At 29.8% G+C, this 21,487-nt stretch overlaps 1 long non-coding RNA gene across 1 annotated transcript; it reads left to right on the top strand.

Moving 5' to 3' along the window:
- The first annotated feature begins 7,748 nt into the window (after positions 1-7,748).
- On the top strand, positions 7,749-8,535 carry LOC129912005 (uncharacterized). Its single transcript, XR_008771731.1, has 3 exons — positions 7,749-7,889; positions 8,010-8,136; positions 8,216-8,535. It is a non-coding gene; the product is annotated as an uncharacterized LOC129912005 (long non-coding RNA).
- Positions 8,536-21,487: the final 12,952 nt, after the last annotated feature.

Below are 21,487 nucleotides of genomic sequence, written 5' to 3'. Positions count from 1 at the left end.
ACCAATCAATTGGAGATCTAGAGTTTAAAGATATGTAAGTATTTATTCTATACGTTTTAGCATTTTTAAGAATTATTTTTCTTAGTCCTGAAGAAGCGTGAAAGCACACGTAAAACGTCGACAAAGAAGATTAGTGTAAAAAAAAACAAGACCTATAGCCAGCGAAGAAGATAACATTTATTTAATAAAGAAAGGTCACGGAATAAGGAATAAGAATTTATTTAGAGTCGTTACTGGCGAAGTTTCTATTTTGTTGTTTTTTTCGGCTTGGATTTCTTTAGGTCATCTCCTTATTCATACCCAAACTGCGCAGCTATTTCTATGTAAATATGGTCCAGCTCGCAGATTTTAACTCTATTCATGGAACTTCCTTCCCATATTAACGATTGGTTCAGTGATTTGTACTTGAACAAGCAATCCACAATTTTTTTTTAAAGTTATTCATTTCAACTTAGGAATGAGGATGATACCTTCTTATTATCCGAGTTTCATTATTTTTTTACTTCTTCACTGAACCAAATCCTTACGTAAATACAACGAAAAAATTCGTTGAGCCAACGAAAATTTAATTAATTTTCAGCCGATGGAAAATTTAATTGGCTCAACGAAATGGCTTTCATACGTTAATGAAGAACTTCATCAATTAACGAAAACTTTCGTATTTTAATGAAATTTTTCATAACAATTTTTGATTGAGAATTAATGAATTTATACATCACTTTACGAAATTTTTTCATCAATTAACGTAAAATTTAATTAAAACTTTCGTAAGCTAACGAAGTTTTTCGTAAATTGTATGAATATTTTCATTAAATTACGAAAAAATATTCGTTAGCTAACGAAACTTTTCGTTGTATGTATTAATTATTTTTTTTGTAGATTATTCTTACATTCTTTTCGTAGAATTACGAATTTTTGCATTCATTTTTCTTCTTATATTTAACTGGACTGGTTAAATCACTGATTTAATATAGCTTTTTATGGCGTTTGTCCCGGTGGAACTCACTTAGACTCATCAGTTGACTGACTTATTGTGAGACACCTTGTCAATACGCAAATATTTTTAATATTCAGCTCAACTTACATAGATTTTTAAACAAAAACCTAATGTGAACTATATCCAGCAAGATTAAGTTTTTCATCATTAAAACAGAAATGCACCTAAGTCTACGTTTTTTTTTTTTTTTTTGTAAGGCAAAGATTTTTTTTCGTTAACTGATGTATTTTTTCATAAGCCGATGAAGAATTTTCATAAGACAATTATTTATTTTCATAAACTTATGAAGATTTTCGTTAGTTAATGTTGAATTTCATAAGTTAATGAATTTTTTCGTTACTTAATTAAAACTTTGATAAAGTAAGCTAAAAATTCTTATTTTTATTTTTTAAAATGAGTATGAAATTTTTCGTTAAGTGATGAATCTTTTCATTAAATTGGATTTTTTGGCACTATATAGGGAGAAAAAGTGTATGAAACGTTTTCATTAATTGATGAAGGTTTTCATATTACGAAAAATTACATATTTTCGTTGAGCCAACGAAAGTTTCGTTGGGCCAACGAAAATGTAGTGTATGAAACGATTTTCGTAATTTTACGAAATTTATTATTTTCAGTGTTCTTTCGCTTTTTTGTTATAACATTTACATTGCATATCCCTACATAATCTTAAATTTCTCACACTCCATCATTAAAATAATGTAATAGTAATATTTTCTTTGAAACTACATACTTCGGAAAAGTAAAAACAGCCTAGTGTTAATGTTTGGTATTTTTAATGAGCACGTTATCACGAGGATGACCATTTTATTGCCCTTACCATTAATTCCCTACTTGCCAACCAAATAATTGACTATAATCACCCGTGTCGTCGCTAGGACGACGACGCAATGAAACACCGGTGACGGCGACTACACCATACCACTCTACACCACTCCATTCCACACCATGCCAGGCGCCACAACTCTTAAATTAATCCGATTTTGAAATGACACTTTAATTGAAACATTCCGCTCCGTTTCCATCATCGAAACGGGAACTGGTTGGCGAGTAAATATTATGATTATCCTTTGTGTCCTTATACCTACAGCCAAGCCGATCCCCACATTCTGACATACCTCGAACTCGACAATTCACAGCTTGAATGCAACCCTAATTATAATCATCACGTAATTTTGGTCTCAGTGTTTTTTGCGCATATACTACCTTCTCCTCCCAAACCACCAACCCTCTCTTAGGTATATGCCATGACACATACTTGCAGGTTTTCCACTTTAATTAACCCATCACACAGTGGGCGAATCCTTTGAACTATCGCAGCACACGTTGATCCCGGATTTTGTTTTCAACATTCAATGTGTCCTTAAACCGTAATTGAGTCTTTATAAAAAAAATTAAGGATAACATATATACATACAATTATTATATATAAGTTCATCTCGAGCACGTGGATTCATGATGCCCATGAATACGCGTCCAAGCTGAAGCAAAGACAAACCATCATTCTCATTTCATAATCTGCTAGTTCTCATATGGTTTATAGAATTTCATTATACATTTTGTCCTTATATTACAAAATGATTATAGGAGGGTTAAGGTTGAAAGACAACCGTCCTTATCTATGTCCTTTAGTTTGTGTGTGTATGTGGTAAGCCCTTTTGGATTTTGACCGTAATCTTATAAATTCAAAATGCGACATTCAACAGACTTACCCTTAAATGAGAGTAAGTATTTGCTGCGAGAATTTACATCTAGCCAGTGTTGCCGAAAGTACTCCCATAGGAGTATTGTGCTACTTTCAGCACCTCCGTACTCCCGTACTCCTCCTTTCACATTCGTACTCCTATTTTTTTTAATGACATACAATATTTTACACTTGTAGCAAAGTGTAATGTCAGCCTAAATAAATGTAATTTACTTTAAATTTAATGCAAATTTGGCAGCACTTTTACCTTCAAAGGGAAGTTTTACTAGGTGGTTAGCTCTTGAACACTGAACAGGCAAGAACGCTAGAACAGTGGCCTGCATTATTACATTATTTTTTGGAGAATTCTTTTGAATTTGAATCTTCTGACAACAATCTAGATCTTGTTCACAAGATTCAAGAAGAACTAAATGATACCACAAAATTGTATTTATTATTTCTATCCTATGTTCTCCAGTTGACTAAGCAGCTAAACTTAGAATTTCAATCTCAGTCCGTCCGGATTCATAAATCCGAATTTTTCTGACATTTATTTAAAAAATATTAACTCTGTATACGTTGGGGCTAAAGCTGAACTTTTTATTTAAACAAACAAAATTGAAATAAATGAAATAATTGAGTTTAAAGGTGTTGGCCGAGAATATTATAAGACCCTGCTCAAATTTCACAGCGAATCGATTTTGATGACGAAATTCTGAAACATATTCAAGGCATTGACCCTTTAAATTTAGCAGAAAGTGCAACTTCAAATTGAAAACCTCGACATGGAATGGCGAACACTACTTAGCCAAACTATGGTTTCGAATTCATTAGAAATAAAAGAATTTTGGTCAGAAATATTTATTTTTAAAAATGCTCTTAATGAAACACTTTTCCCTCTGACAAAGGATTTTGTTAGTGCTTTATTAAGTCTTCCGCACAGCAGCGCAGCGGCAGAACGAGTTTTTTCCCAACTCTTTATCATCAAAGATAAAAAACGAAACAGATTGGGAGTAAATACAATAAATGCAATTATGAGTTGCAAGGAATTGTTAAATAGAGTTGATTGCCACAAATGGAATCCTTCAAAACAACTTTTAAAAGCGTATACAAAATAATATTTGTTTTTTTCTTATATCATTTTATACTTACCATATAATCAAAATACCTTGATTTTTGCAAAACCGCACTTCTATTTAATGTATTTAATACATATCTTGTGATTACAATATCTAAGTTCCTAATTTGTATTCTAAAAAAATAATATTACTATAAATTAAGCTATCTACCATAAGACAGATATTTTATTACTTTTGTTATTTTATATTAATAATTTATTTATTTATGTTTTGTTTTTTATGTTTAACTTAATATATTTTTTTAAAAATAAAACTAAAAAAAACTTTCAAGACAAAAAAATGGCTGTACTCCTATTTTGTTCAAAATACTCCCCTTTTTTTTGCCGTACTACCTTCTAATATTTCTCTCCGGCAACACTGCATCTAGCACATGCCCATGGGAATATTTAAAATTTCTCTTTGGAAGATCCATAATAATATACGACGATACTCTGATTGAAATATGTTAAATGAAGGGAGTCTTTTTAAAAGTATATTATCCTATTTTTCGACAAGGTTGACTTGTGGAAATAAAATAAGTAAACAAAAAATAAACTTTGCAAAGTTCCGAAGGTTTTAATTTTTAAGGTATCTACAAAAAATATTTCAATATCTAATTGGAAAAAATCTGCAAAAAGTTGTGACGTCTCTGAAAATTATTACTTCCATAAGAAAATGATGTACTAGAGAAAAAAAATTATATTTCCAATCAGAAAGGTCTTTGCAAATTTTCTTTGCGACAAGTAGTTCTAGAGATATTAAGACCTACGCGTTTTTGAAGTTATTCTTCTTTTGCGGCGCAGCGTTGGAGCAAAAATTTACTTATTGACAAAAAATGTCAAACGCAATCGCCATCTCCCAAATTGACAATTGGGCAGCACGATTGGGCAGTTCTTTAGAATTTGAAAATTCAGTTCGCCGCAGTACATTATTTTTTATTTCTATTTTAATACATTACATATTAAGTACTACAAAGACCCCTCCCGCCTAAAGGGACCCCTCCTCACATAGTAAAAAATGACATGAAGCCCTTTAAACTCTATCAATTCCTTGCGTTAAATTTATCGTACTCGTGCCACGATACAGAATTGAAAATATTTTTTTTGATGTAACCATAATATGAATATTGGCTAAGACCTGTATTTTTTGCAAGGTTAAATCTTTCCTAAAATTCTCTAGTGACTCTTTGCTGTGATAAAAGAGCATATATTTTATTTACTCTCAGATCCATCAGTTGCAGTTTGACTTTCTAATCTCTTAAAATAATGATCGCCTAGTCTTTCAATTTTCGACAAGTTATGACTTTCTGTTCAAGAAATGTATTGAACCTCAAAATCAAAATTAAAAAAAAATGTCTGGTTGCCAAGTTTTTATAACTTGGCAAACATTTCAGCTGCTTTTTCAAACTCGCAGTGTTACAAAGTCATACATTGACCACGAACTGTTTTTCTCATCCTTGTGTATATATTTCATTTTAAATATAAGCTCCCAGCTATTTTCCTAACCTCACCATGATATATGAAAAGTTTTTAAACCTTTGTACTATTAATTTCGGGAGGAACTTCCTTTACCCATTTTGACTAACTTTCCTTTCCAACTTTCTTTATTTCTTTTCATTTTTAACTATAACCACTCATATACTCGTAGGTTTGTTCATAGATTCGCTATAATATTTCCGAGGTGGATTCAGTTAAAATTTATATGGAAAACCGTTTGTTAATTTTAGGAGAAAACTTATTTAGACTCCTGAAGTTTTTCGTATAGCTTCGCTACGTATATTTTTATTCTTTTGTTGTATTCGCTCTGCTTGACTCCTTCCAAAAAATACTTTTACATGGGGTGCACACTATTGACCTTCTTTTTGGCATGGCGATCTGGCTTACGTTTATCCATTTATTTTCAAATTGCGATACAAATCTTATTCCTCCGACTATCCCCGCTCTGAGTGTTCTTAGTGGATTTTGAATTTATTTCTAGTAAAATAGGAAACAACAAACGGATACTCCAACTCCAGTACTCAACTCACATTCTTTATGAAATAAGGGAAGCAGAAGCTTAAGGAAGTACACAAAGTTAGCAATTTTTTTTTGTGTTTTGTCCATATATTGAAATGGTCAATTTAGTTTAATGGCATGGAAAAATAGGATTTAGAAGATAAAAATATATTTTCAAATATTGCATGGTAGATTATGGTCTGAAACCGTGTCCATATGTAATTCAAAACAAGTTTTTTCATTAATGCACATTATTATTATAGGGTTGAAGAATGAATTGAGGACATGGGCTTTTTCAACTGAAGAAATTTTAAGAGATTAAGGTTTTATGATTGACAAAAAAAGATGTTTAAAAGAAAATAATTAAATCAAAGGGTTATACTCATAACGTGATTGAGAAATTATACAAATGTTAGCAAATAAGGATCAAAAGGACAGACAAATTATGTAGGTATACAGTATTCTTCCACAGGGTTCTTCAAGTTTTGAAAGTCCCCCACTAACTATTGTTAATTTTTAATCAAAATTTTGCAATCCAACCTTTTAAGATGTTTTAAAAAGAAATTATCACTTTTTTAAAGTACTTTATAATCATGGGTTGAGGTGACCATATTGCGATGTCATCCACCCTTTGTACCTACGCCAATAATAAACTACACGAATTTGTCTCATTTCTTTGACATTTATCTTCATTTTCTTTGTTATATTTTTCATTAACTTGTCATTTCATTTTTAATAGTTGTACTGTACTTAAAATATTTCTCTTAATTTTAACCCTTGAAGAAAACGGGTACAATAGAAAAAAATAGAAACAAGAACATTAAAAATCAACAGAAACATTTACAACTCCGTATACTAGTTTTACAATTATTTTTAAAGCTATAAGCCCAGCCTTTTAATTTTTTCTTAAACCGGATATTAAACGTCACGATTCTTCTTCGAATTTTTCTTTCATTGTTTGTTGACTCTTTTTTCCAGATATCCCAATACAAGTATCTCTAAGAAAGTCCTCAGTGCCCCAGTGTAGTCAGTTTTGGTTCGTCTTCTCCTGCTATGAATTAAAAACAAGTAAATTAAAGGAAATAACTCTATTGGGAAATTTTTGAATGCAATTTTGAAATGTGATGTACTACTACTATACATTACCAGATTTCTTCTGACATAACCAAATAGAAAAATTAAAACTATCAGAAATAACTCATTTTAAAATTCTTTTGAAATTGTTTTAATATTTTATTGAAAAGTCTCTTAATTTCTGTTGAAGTCCCAATCGAATTAATTTGTGATCAAATTGTGGTTGCAATTACTACATCCTTTTAAACTCATAATATGGACGAAATATGTGCATATGATGAGAATGATAATAAAAGGAAAGTAAGAAAATAATTGGGAGACTACCTACTATGTATTGTAATTTCATCAATTGTCATTGTGTTTTGGTTTGAAAAGGAAACCTTTCAATTCAAATCAATGATTTTGATTTGTCTATGCTTTTCTCCAAATAATGTAAGGGTCATCAAGAGTTGGTACACTTAAAAGGCCAATAAAAGGTAGATAAAAGTTTTATCTGCTTTGTGATCCCAATAGTTAAACAGTTCAATTGTAAATGATCTTTCAAAATTTATTAAATCATTTTCTTAACAATTTTTGTTTACATTTCATTAATTTAATGAAACCAAAAGATTTCCTATAGGTTTTAAGAAGAAAACAAAAATACCAGAAATAGGGGACAGTTTTGTATCGTTTCACCTATAATATCAAGTTCAAGATATACATTTTTTAAAGCCAGGAGTTTATTCTTGTCGTTTAATTTAAAATTAATTAAATTTACTGATAGTTTTTGATTAAAAAACCGATTTTACATTTCAGAAAATTTAACAAAACACAAAATTAAAAGAATAACTTGTTTTTTCTGTCAAAGTTTTTCCTAATAAAATTAATATTTTTGATTCAAATTGGATGACCCTGGGATATATCAAAAACATTTTCAAAGCTTTATTCTTTAAGTTAAAAACTAGTGTTTTTAGTTTCGGGTACATAGCCAAATCCATTTTATATTATTTTAAAGCATATTGTTGCACTCTGAATACTGAATCGTGAGTTTCGTTGAGTTCACATTAAATTACGGGCAAAGAAAAATCCAAAACGACTGATTTCCAAATCAAACGTTATCTTTATAAAAATGTACATATCTCGTCTATCTCTCGAATTTCTAGAAATGAAGATGGTTAACTCAGAACACCAAAGAAAATTGACATAAATCCAAATTGAAAATACACCCACGAAATTCAATTGAAAACTCCTACTGAATATCACATAATGATGTGAAACTACAACGAGGAAGTATATCTTTATATTCAATACCTTCATATTATTAATATTCATCCTTAACGTACTCCTAACTCGTTCTCAACTCTTGAAGTGCAATTTTTCATCGTAAAAAGGGATTTGTATCATCGGATGATGAGGAAATTGCCCATTGAAGCAATATTTTGTATTGCAGTATCCTGTTATCGATATCAAATTTTTGGGATAAATCTTCTGAGTAGCTCTGAGCCAATAAGGGGCAAAACTGCCATTAATCATGCCAATTTATCTATGGACTTCTACTGTCGGAATACGAAGATAACATAAACGATGAGAGAAAATAAAGTTACATTATGGAAGACGTAAACAATATTTACGTGTGTAGGTAGGTAAATGTTTTGAAAAATTTTGACTTTCAATAAAATTATTTCGTAAGATGGGAAAGTGATGAATGATGTAGTTCATTGAAAACTAATTACCGTTAAATGTATTATGAAAATTAAATTGTTTTCTATTTTTTGTTTTGAATTTTTTTTTGAAAATATTAATTTTATAGGTAAGCATTTCCGTATCCAAATTGAGGTAATATAGATTGAACTGAACAACACAAATGGTACAGTAACAAAAAAGGATTGTACAATTTACTATATGCATTAGGGGGTTCGTCTTGTGAGGGTTTTACGAGAATCAGGTTTCTAACTGAAAAAAAAAAACAATTTCAAAATAATAAAAAAAAATCTCCTAATTTTTGCAGATTTTTATTTTAAAGCTATAGATGGCGCTCATTCTAAATATTTAGGATGTTGGATTATGACGTAAATTTTTAAGTAGAAAATCCCTCTGGATGACAGCTTTTTCAATAACTTTTTTTGGAAAACCGAAAGCATTTATTGAAAGGAGAATGGGCAAATTTGTATGGAACGTGGACGATGACAGAGCTTCATATTAAATTTTTAAAATAAAAATATTATTCATTATTTCATTCACACATTAAACGATGCATTAACAATACTAATATTGCAATTTCTTGCATTCTTAATGCAATACAGCGAAACTTCCAATGTAAAAGTTTTTCCTAAGCTATACCTCTTCATTTGATACCAATTTCATTAAAGGCCGCTCAACGTCCAAAATGCCCATTCTCCTATGAAAAAATATATGATTTTGTTGATATTATGGAGTATTGATACAATTTTTTTGAAGTAAAAAAAAAAAAAAACAAAATGGAGGCTCTACAGCTCTTTAAAGTTGACGCCTCAACTTTGCGCAGTTCAATGCCAAGGTCCAGAAAAGTATTTCTAATCAAAAAGAATTTTTTTCCAATAAAATATACCTATTCATACGCATTCGCATGAAATTTAGTAAAAAAAAAAGTGTAAAATAAAAGTTAGAGACCAAAAAAACGAAAAACCACAATGTTTTTTTATAAACAAATTGTTAAAAAAAGTATTTATTATACAAATTTTATTGAACTTTAAGGTTCATGCAATGGCCAATGAATTAACGAGTAATTTGCATTTAATTTCAAGTCGATAGTTTCATTAGTTTTTGAGTAACGTTGCACGGGCGGCGCGAAAACAAACGCGTTTCGAGAAAAATGCGTTTAAAGTTTTCGTTTTCGTACTGTTGTAGGTTCGGAGCGCATGGGTTTCGGGACTTTTGAGGCTTCATTTAAGGCCAAGACCATCACTGAAAATAATTCCTTCGGTTGATCAATGAATTTATTAGACCAAAAAAAAATGCAAAAATAAAAAAATTCCTGAGGGATTTCCCACCTTAAGATATAGCTTCAAAGTTTAAAGGAAAAAAGATTGATGAGGTTGTTGACCAGGGGTTTAGTCATGACATTTATGTTTTTTTTTTTGGTTTTAATAATTAAAGCATTAAAAATAAAATAAAACCCAAATAAGCATCCATGGCCTGACTTTTTTTTTTAGCTACGAAGATGGTTTATACCTTTTTTTTTTTGAAAACGGTGCTTAATCAATACACTTAAGAACTTGATTCTAGCTAAACTTTTAAATAATGAACGATCTAATGTAAATCATATTTTGGAAAATCTATCTCAATTTTTTTTTTTAATTTATCTTACCCGATTATCCTACACAAATATTAAATTTAATGAAATGAATGAAGCATCCACTCTTAAAGCACAAACCCAGACAGACCCTCAAGTGACTTTTCTGACTATAATGCAACTGGAACTATTACACTGGTCTACAAAATTTTTTTGGTGCCGAGACTATGATATACTTTTCTATAAGTTTTTGATGCGCTCAACTCGAATCTGAAATATCCTATCAGCTTCCGTTCTTGAAATATTACCGTTAGAAAGTTCGAAAAAATGGATTTTTTGGAGTTAACAAGATCTTCCCCATATGAACCAAAATATACTTTTCTGAAGGTTTTGGGTGTGTTGAACTTGAATTTGAAGTCAAAAATATCTTATCAGGTAATATTTCAAAAACGGGAGCTGATAGGATATTTCTGACTTCACATTCGAATTCAGCACACCGAAAATCTATAGAAAAGTATATCATAGTCTCAGCACCAAAAACCTTGTAGACCTGTGTTATCTATATACAAATGTAGGTACATGTAGTTAGGTATGAGTTTTTATTCTTTAAAAAATCTTTTTATTTTATTTTATTTTAGTTTAAATAAATTTTCCCTTCGTTGACTAGACGAGTTTTAAATACGAAAATTTGCATAAAGTTTGTTAATTTTGAAACTATAATCAATTTAGGTTTGTTTGATTTGTTTTTTATAAATAATTTCCAACTTAATTTCCCGGATAATTTTGTTGAATTTAACTCATTTTAAAATGTTTGTTTGCTTACATAGCGAGGAAGATTGATTTCAAGTTTATGAATTTTATTTGGGTGCCAAAATGAAAACGTTGTAGACATAAATATCCACCATGAGTTATAATTCAAAAATAATGTATTTGTTGGAATTTATTTCTATCTTTGTATCTTCATATACTTATTCATTTTTATAGATATTTTCAAATAATGCGTTGAATAAATTGTCAAATCAGCTTGGTTGTATAGGCTTCAAATGCAATAAAATATACCTATTCATACGCATTCGCATGAAATTTAGTAAAAAAAAAAGTGTAAAATAAAAGTTAGAGACCAAAAAAACGAAAAACCACAATGTTTTTTTATAAACAAATTGTTAAAAAAAGTATTTATTATACAAATTTTATTGAACTTTAAGGTTCATGCAATGGCCAATGAATTAACGAGTAATTTGCATTTAATTTCAAGTCGATAGTTTCATTAGTTTTTGAGTAACGTTGCACGGGCGGCGCGAAAACAAACGCGTTTCGAGAAAAATGCGTTTAAAGTTTTCGTTTTCGTACTGTTGTAGGTTCGGAGCGCATGGGTTTCGGGACTTTTGAGGCTTCATTTAAGGCCAAGACCATCACTGAAAATAATTCCTTCGGTTGATCAATGAATTTATTAGACCAAAAAAAAATGCAAAAATAAAAAAATTCCTGAGGGATTTCCCACCTTAAGATATAGCTTCAAAGTTTAAAGGAAAAAAGATTGATGAGGTTGTTGACCAGGGGTTTAGTCATGACATTTATGTTTTTTTTTTTGGTTTTAATAATTAAAGCATTAAAAATAAAATAAAACCCAAATAAGCATCCATGGCCTGACTTTTTTTTTTAGCTACGAAGATGGTTTATACCTTTTTTTTTTTGAAAACGGTGCTTAATCAATACACTTAAGAACTTGATTCTAGCTAAACTTTTAAATAATGAACGATCTAATGTAAATCATATTTTGGAAAATCTATCTCAATTTTTTTTTTTAATTTATCTTACCCGATTATCCTACACAAATATTAAATTTAATGAAATGAATGAAGCATCCACTCTTAAAGCACAAACCCAGACAGACCCTCAAGTGACTTTTCTGACTATAATGCAACTGGAACTATTACACTGGTCTACAAAATTTTTTTGGTGCCGAGACTATGATATACTTTTCTATAAGTTTTTGATGCGCTCAACTCGAATCTGAAATATCCTATCAGCTTCCGTTCTTGAAATATTACCGTTAGAAAGTTCGAAAAAATGGATTTTTTGGAGTTAACAAGATCTTCCCCATATGAACCAAAATATACTTTTCTGAAGGTTTTGGGTGTGTTGAACTTGAATTTGAAGTCAAAAATATCTTATCAGGTAATATTTCAAAAACGGGAGCTGATAGGATATTTCTGACTTCACATTCGAATTCAGCACACCGAAAATCTATAGAAAAGTATATCATAGTCTCAGCACCAAAAACCTTGTAGACCTGTGTTATCTATATACAAATGTAGGTACATGTAGTTAGGTATGAGTTTTTATTCTTTAAAAAATCTTTTTATTTTATTTTATTTTAGTTTAAATAAATTTTCCCTTCGTTGACTAGACGAGTTTTAAATACGAAAATTTGCATAAAGTTTGTTAATTTTGAAACTATAATCAATTTAGGTTTGTTTGATTTGTTTTTTATAAATAATTTCCAACTTAATTTCCCGGATAATTTTGTTGAATTTAACTCATTTTAAAATGTTTGTTTGCTTACATAGCGAGGAAGATTGATTTCAAGTTTATGAATTTTATTTGGGTGCCAAAATGAAAACGTTGTAGACATAAATATCCACCATGAGTTATAATTCAAAAATAATGTATTTGTTGGAATTTATTTCTATCTTTGTATCTTCATATACTTATTCATTTTTATAGATATTTTCAAATAATGCGTTGAATAAATTGTCAAATCAGCTTGGTTGTATAGGCTTCAAATGCAAATGACCGATTTGCAATAAAATCATAAATGAAAAACGTCATTTGGAAGTAATAATCTCAGAAGAATGAGTCATCCATCGATGACCCTAAAGCCTAAACAATTCTATTAAATTTACAAAAAATAAAAACTATAAAGTCCATTTTCCTTAACATAAGTTAACGTATTCATGCAATCTTATTACAATCAACCCCCAGAATTAATTATTCAATTTACTCCAATTGAAATTTTGCTGATAAATTTGTTTTGATAAGTAAACTGACAAAACAATAATGAATTTGTTAATGGAGATTTTAATTTGATAGTCTCTTAAAAGTGACACGTGACTATAAGCAGAATTATGCCAAAGATGCATGCTTTGATACCTTAAAATGTTATCGTTTGGATTCACAGAGATTCTCAAAAGCGAAAACACACCCATGAGGCCATGAGGGTTGAACCAAACCCAACATTCTCAATTAGTTATTTTATCTTATTTTATATAAAGACACACATAAAAACCCAAAGTGGAAGACTTAACACCAACCCATAAGCAGGATGTTAACAATACCCTCACATTGTCTTCCTGTGAAATTTTGAAGCGAAGGAACCACAAACTATAATATAAACAATGCAACATTATTTTTAGTTAAAATTGTAGAACAAACGAAATAAGGATAATGTTTACCGTTCTCAGGAGATAATAATCCATGGAATATGCAATAACAGGAGAGTGAGACTGTGAGTGTGGGAATGGGAAATTGTAATTTAATCTCCATGGTTTTGTGGTCAACTTATAATCTCTGTTTTGAATTCAAACTGTAAATGAGGGTGGATGTAGTCTAATTTGCACACATGAATTGATGCAGTGAATTTCAATAGATCATAAGCCTGAAACACCAACTTACAACTCAGACCAATATTTTTTTTTTTGAGGGGTGGTCTATATTATACTTATCAATCAGTGTCAAAGGAATTATGAGTAAAACATCAATCACATGCGTAATATTATGTCATAAAGGCACTTACATTTATACCCAGTCTGCCTGGGCAAAGAAATTGGACAGAACTCTTCGAAAAAAATCACTTCGGGTGTTCAAAGACGCGTGTTGAAGGTATCATAGCCAGTAACATACATAAGTTATCAGTTATCACTGTAATAAGACTTTCAATACACATAAATATGTTTACTTTTTTTTAATTAAATATGTTATATATGAAAAAAAAAAAATGCAACTATCCACAAGTACTCGTAATTTACCATTATTAAATTACTTAAATGTTAAAAGTAAAATTTTAATTTGCAAAAAGATTTTTTTTTTTATCCAAAATATTTCAATTTGCAATAAAAAATTAAAATTAACAATAACATCCTTAAAAGGTCAGCAGATAGAATCCGTCGCGTGCGTTACGTCGAAAATAAAATACACACGTTCTTATGGGAACCGACCCTTAAACGACGGATCGGACGGAGGCCAACAGATGAGAAGGAAAAAATAGACCAACTTTCCATTCGCCACATCCTTTGAATTCAGTTGTCAAAAATAAATCAGTTCAATTTTAGTTTTCTAAGTGAAGGTAAACCAGAGAATTTCAGAAATCAGAACTGTGATTTTTTTCTCCGATATTATGAATTGTGAACTTTCATTGTTCATTTGTGAAGAAATTGTAATATAAGCAACATTTAATGATAATATACAATAGGGTGCTTCTTATGAATAAAGATATTAGGACTTTGGATTTTAAGAAAGATCACTCAGTTACAGAATAACACAAAAAAAATGTCAAATTCAAAAATGTTCAAAATTAAACGTCATTTTTATTCCGCTGTATTTTTATCAAAATTTCTTTTAAAACAGCTAAAGATTTAATATAAAGGACTTAATTCTAATTACAAATTTTAAAATTTTCTGAGAAAAAAAAACAAAATTTGGTGTATTTTCCAAAACTTTGAATTGTGGTAGCGACCCCTAGAAGGTGTTTAAACTGGACCCAATTGTATCCAATTTATATTTAAGGCAAGAAGAACAAAATGAAAGGGTGTCCCATTAAAATTTCGAAAATTGATTTTTAAGAAGCACCCTAATATACATACATATCTAATAATATACAGGGTGATTCAGGAGTAATGTGCCAAAAAGCTGGAGCGTGTAGGTTAGGTCGAGACAAGAAAAAAATCGTATTGGAGGGGGGGGGTCTATTCCCCCTCGTTTAGCCGGGAGGGGCAGTTTAAAAAAAATTGACTTATTTTGGAAAAAAAATTATTAAAAATCAACGGTTGTACCTAGGGGAGAGTGGGGCTAAATGTAACAGGGGTAAGAATTAACAGCTAAAAAAAGCGATGTTCCTTTCAATATTAAGAAACGCATAAAGGAGAAAAATGCTCAATTTTTGCATATCTACCGGCACATTTTCTTCAGATGAAGATTAGACGACAGGGTGAGAAGTTACACTAGTGGTGCCCAAAAAATGCATGTTTGTAACTTTTTTTTTTAATTTTATTTTTGGTCTACCTCTTTACCCGAAAAAGATAGAGTGCTAAGTGTTTTTTTGTTATATGCAACTGTGTTTTGGCTCAAATTGCGTGTATATGTTATGTCTATATCAGTTTCGCTTTTTTTTTAAATTGATTTTATGTGCCAAATTTCATGCTGGGGCTAGTTGTAACATTTTTCCGGGGCAAGTTGTACCATGTAAAAACCTACCTATACTGGAAAATTGTTTACCTAATATAATTAACAACGCTGAATATGAATGCTTGTAATTGAATTTGTATTTATTTTGAAATTGAAAACACATTTTTAAACCACCACTTGAATTCATAAAGCTTATAAAACAATTTATGAATTCGAATAACTTTTATTTAAGACTACTGTCAAATTTTCTCTGGAAATCTTGGATTTGCTCCACTTTTTACAAATTTTCACCAAAATTTCATGACTGAGGTTTGTTTTTATTGTTATTAATTAAAAATAAATAAATATAAACAAATAAAGGTATTTTTCTTTTATTTTTAGTTCTTGGTACAACATACCCCGGTATGTGTTACACTTTGCCCCGTATGTGGGGTAAGTTGAAACAACACGATTTATTTTTTTGAAGCTTTATTTTTCAACATTACCGTTATGTTTTGCTAAATTTTTATGATGGATCTTGGAGCTAAAACATGGGTCTTTAATTTAAAAAAGGTGTGGTTGACCCACTTTCAAATTTGTAGGAGAACCATCGATTTTAGAAAAAACTGTTACATTTGGCCCCACTCTCCCCTACTTACAATAACGTGCTATACCTTTTTGTAAAGCCAAAACCCTAGTCTTTTACAAAAATTTTAAACAATGCCATTTTATAGCATAGTTTTTGAAAAATTAATGTTTAAAATCAAAATTTTGAAAAAAAAATTAAAACTAATTTTTTTCAAAATTTTATGTGATTAAGTACTATGTAATTCAGTTTTAAAAATTCAATGCTCTTATTTATTTCTAAACAAAAACAGAAAAAGAAATTCAAAAATATCTTGTCATTTTCGAGAACTTAACAAAAAACCAAAACTACTTTTTTCTAAAAAACCTCTTTATTTTCTGTTTATACGTGGCTGGACTTGTTGATAAATTAATTTATGAAACATTAACCATTCGCCATTTATTTTTTAAAAATTCAGACTTAAAAAAATAAGGATACAATAAAGTGATACAGTATTGGATTAACCCTGAATTGATCAACTTTTTTCATTGATAACACCTGAAAACTTACCTGAGCCATTAAAAAACAAGTTAAATTACTTTTTTATAGCTACTATTCAACGGTTATAAAATCTTTTTATGATAATGTATTAGAAGAATTATTTAAAAATATGACTGATCAAAAAAACTCATGAAATCCTTGGATTTGTGGCGCAATGTGAAAAAACTTAAAATTATACAGTTAAAATAATTTATTAAATCATTAGGCTTTTTTGCACTTTGGTACCAATAACTAGATTTATTAAAAACTATTGCCATTCTGCAATCCCCTTTGGACGCGCATATTTTTAAAAAAGTTGGCCACCTACATTCCAATAGATTTTTTTATACCACAGGTGTTTAAAAATTTTCATAAAATATGTTTTTTTACATTTTGCATTGAAAAACAAATTTCAATATTTTTTAAAAGAAAAAGTTCAACAGCTATACAAAATTTTAAGTGCTCATGGTTTTAGTCAATTATTGTAGAAAATTATAAAAAAAAAAACAAAATTATAAAATTCATTCATTCGTGGTTGTGGTGACCGTAAACGTAAGATGATGATTTCACCTATGAGGATGTTTATAACGATGCACAGAAAGCAATTTAAATGCAATTTTGTGAAATTTGGGATTATTAGATGGCTCATGTACATAAGGGTGTCCGTTATTTCCCAAAGTGATGTTTTCGGGGGTAACACCCCCCAGATCGAAAGTTTAGGGCCTAAATACGGGGAATTTAGCAAAAACTAATTTTTTGGAGGTCATTAACCCGTGCCTCTAGGGTCTAGGGTCCTACTTTTCCCATACAAATTTGTATGGGAAATTTTTAACTCATACATAAAATTTTTTTCTCTCGAGTTAAATCATCTATTTTTAAAATGTTTGTTGATTCTGGTTGCAAAGAAAATTGTATTTTCAAACCAAAAAAATCAGCAAATTTCCTGTGCCACAAGTCGTTTTCGAGATATTGAGAGTAATGCGATTTTTTAAATAGCGGATGTCTTACCCAACAAAAAATTACGTAAATTGAGATTTATTCTCAAAATAAACCCCTCTTCAAAACTACATCAAATCCTAGGTGAAGTTTCTTTTTTTGTTAGATTTTTCAATATTAACTGAAATGCACATTTTGTTTATAGGGCCTTATTGTTGCTTTTGGGGTGTTTCGTTGATTTTAAATCCTAATCCCTTCTTCATAGCTCGATACCGAAAGCTTTTTCTAGAAAAGGTTTAATCAGTTTGCGTTTAGTTTAAATAGATTTGCTAAAGGTTTAAATAGTTTGCTTTAGTTTAATTATATTTGCTTTTGGGTTTAATTGATTAGCTTTTAGTTTAATTATATTTGCAAAAAGGTAAAATATTTGCGTTTAGGTTAAATAATAAAGGCTCGGTCCTTGGTCCAATCCTTTACAACCTATATACTTCAGATTTTCCTTATCTACCGCAATGTGAAGCAGCAATTTTTGCTGATGACACTGCAGTTTTTGCGTCACATGAATTCGCTCTCAACATTGAGACGAATCTAAAAAATGCGATTAAAAAACTAGAAATTTATTACAACAGATGGAAAATCAAGCTGAATGTTGGGAAAATGCAAGCCATCTTTTTTACACGAAAAAGAAAAGCTTGCTATCTCCCCAACAGTCAGCTTCAAATTAATGGTAACGTGATAAAGTGGGAACAATCCGTAAAGTATCTTGGAGTTCATCTTGACACAAAGCTTACTTTCAACCAACATATACAAAGCACGTTGAAGAAAATAAATATTGCAATTAAGATGCTTTACCCCTTCATAAATCGTAAATCTTTACTCAGCGTAGAAAATAAAATAATCATTCACAAAGTTGTTTTTCAAGCAATTTTACTTTATGGATGTCCAATATGGGGCAAAGCAGCTTTATGCCATATAAAAAAGTTGCAAGTATCTCAAAATAAAATCTTAAAAATGATGCTCAATCTACCTTGGCATACTTCAACCTTAGATCTCCACAAAAAGGCGGATGTTGAATCGATTTTTGAAAGAATTCTTAAACTAACATCAAATTTTAATAACAGCTGTGATATCTCCGAAAATTATATTATAAGACGGCTTAATATGTAATCTGTGATACTAATTTAAAAATATTTATTACGAATGCTTTAACTTACTGTTTTTTGTATTCATTAATGTGATATTTATGTATATTTATTCATAAACTTGTAAAAATGTGTACTTATTAATTTATTCACTTTGTTTATTAATTATTGTTTATTCATTTGTTTATTAAATTATTAATACATTTACTTATTTATTTATTTATTTATTTATTCATTTATTTATTTATTTATTTATTTATTTATTTATTTATTTATTTATTTATTTATTTATTTATTTATTTATTTATTTATTTATTTATTTATTTATTTATTTATTTATTTATTATTTATTTATTTATTTATTTATTTACTTATTTATTTATTTATGTACTTATGTTTTTATCTATTTATTTATTATTTTTTGTATTTATTTATTTAATTTATTTATTTATTTATTTATCTACCTATTTATTAATCTGTTTACTTATACGTTTATAAACTATTTATTTATTCTTGTTCTAATTTTTATATGTTATAATGTTATATGTTATTTATTTACTTTATGTTATTTATTTATTTATTGTTGTTTTTTTTTTTTTTTTTTGCTATTTTGTTTTTTTTTTTCTGTTACCTTATTTATTTGAACATTATCACACCTTTGTAAATATTTACTTTTGTTTTCTAAATTGTTCTTTGAATTAAATTTATTTATTAAACTTAATTTAATTAATTCTTTTTTTTTTTTATTACTTTTGAATGAAGGTTTTTTTTCGTATTTTCCTTCGATATATCCTTAATTATATAAATTTGTTTGTTTCTTTTCTTAAATAATATTTCAGTTGTAAGATTAATTAAATCAAATCTCTGAATTGTAAAATGCGCGGTCACAGACCTTTTTGAAAATATTATAACGAAATAAAAATATCTATCTATCTATCTAAATGCGAATGCTATAGATTGAAAAGATTATAATAGATAAATGGGTTTAGTTCCTTCTTTCCATTTGTATCATAACTTAAAATACGTAATCGATAACTAAATATAATTTACTGAGGCAGGAAAAATGCTTCTTATGAACAACATCCATGAGAATTCTATGAACTCATGGGCCACTGCAAAAACAAACTTAAAAGAAATTAATACTTTTTTTAGACAATGAACAAGAAAAAAAAATATCAGAACAATTTCTGGATAACTGAAGTTCACTAATATGTATATTAAATATTTAAATGCCTGGGGCTGCTACCATGCTATAAGAAAACAAATCTTCGGTTTGAAATAGATCCTTAAAAATCTTAAAAATCTTAAACATACAAATAAAAGTATTAGAAATCCAATTATTATGTTGGGTTTCTTGATCAGATACTCAAATTCAAATGAAAATTTAAGTCCTTGTGGTTATTTATCTGCTACAAGTCCCATTTAAACCTTTCATCAATCTTTAAAAATAACCCTTGCAACCACTGCAACCCACAAACATGCCTTAAAGCTATGGATTCTTTAAGTAAATAGAAATTTTTCCCCCTTTTAAAAACATTAACTGGTTTCAAATTTCGCATTTCCTTATATTATTGGCATTTAAAAACGGATGAAACAGCTTATAATACATCAAGTACCCATTCTTCAGTTTAATATTATTTTTTTTCTTTCCATCACAAACCTGAAGCGCGTTTCGTAATTGATTCTTATTCAAAGGTGAAAAATACATCTTAAAGTTATTATAATTTATCCTTTTACTAAAAAAACACCCAACAAACTCACTCACTCCTCTTTATAACCCCACAATATTGAGCGTTGTATTAAAAATTTCATAAAGTCATAAAACGAGTAGATTTTCCAAAAATATTCACCCTTTTGCGTTGGGTCTTTACTGGTAGGTAACTGGTATAGTGGTCCTGGTGCTTTGCAAAATATGCCAGACAAATAAACTAAGTGTGAAACCACCACCACTCTTACCATCAGCAGTTTATATATACCTGCAACACCTTCGATTCGGTTCGTTTGAAACCAACACACTACCACGAGAAAGCATCGTTACCACACTATTCAGAGGGACCCAGCAGCAGTATCTAAACATTGCCGGACTAGGTCTACCCTAAAGGCCAATTTTAAGAGAAGAAGCCGGGAACTGGCCCGGACATTTAGATGGTTTTTGGTTTATGTAAAATGGCCTAATAGAAAACCGAAAAAAGCTATTTTATTTAAGAAGCGTCAAGGACTAGTGTTTGAGAGTAATTATGCTAAATTTTTGTATAGGCTCCGAGGTCATTTTAGTGTAATGCAGCTTCATGTAGGATATTTGAACGATGACTCGAACATCCTGATCTTTTCATCTATGTACTATGAAGTCCTAGTCAAGAATCGTTTTCTGTTATAAACCGTTCCCCATTGATATACCAACTAGTTCAGCCTATAGGCCTCGAAAAATTGAAGTACAGCCCTGAACAATGAAAACAGGGAGGAGGTCGAATCCTTTTTGCACAAACAAAGTAATCGTTAGATGAGGCGCGTTGTAAAATTGTATTCCCTTTGGCTCGTGTTCCTTTTGGATCGTGGGGGCAGGGGCAATACCCTTAAATTTATGTCAGCGGTAGATGTAGCTATGTGAAGGTGTGCATTCACATTGTATGTTTATTTATGGGCTATGTCTCCCCAAGGATAATTCAGGCGTGAAATTACAATCGAAATTCATGTTAGTTGAGGGGTTCGAAGAGCGAAAGCAACAACAATAGCGCCAGTAACGAACCCAACAGAAAGTAAACAGGTAGACAAAAGAATATGGAGGGTTGAGGCGGTGGCGGTGTA

Source organism: Episyrphus balteatus, chromosome 2 (assembly GCF_945859705.1).
Source record: "Episyrphus balteatus chromosome 2, idEpiBalt1.1, whole genome shotgun sequence".
NCBI classification, from domain to species: Eukaryota; Metazoa; Arthropoda; class Insecta; order Diptera; family Syrphidae; genus Episyrphus; species Episyrphus balteatus.
Note: the sequence above shows the minus strand (reverse complement) of the source record. Positions and strands in the feature narration are given on the sequence as shown.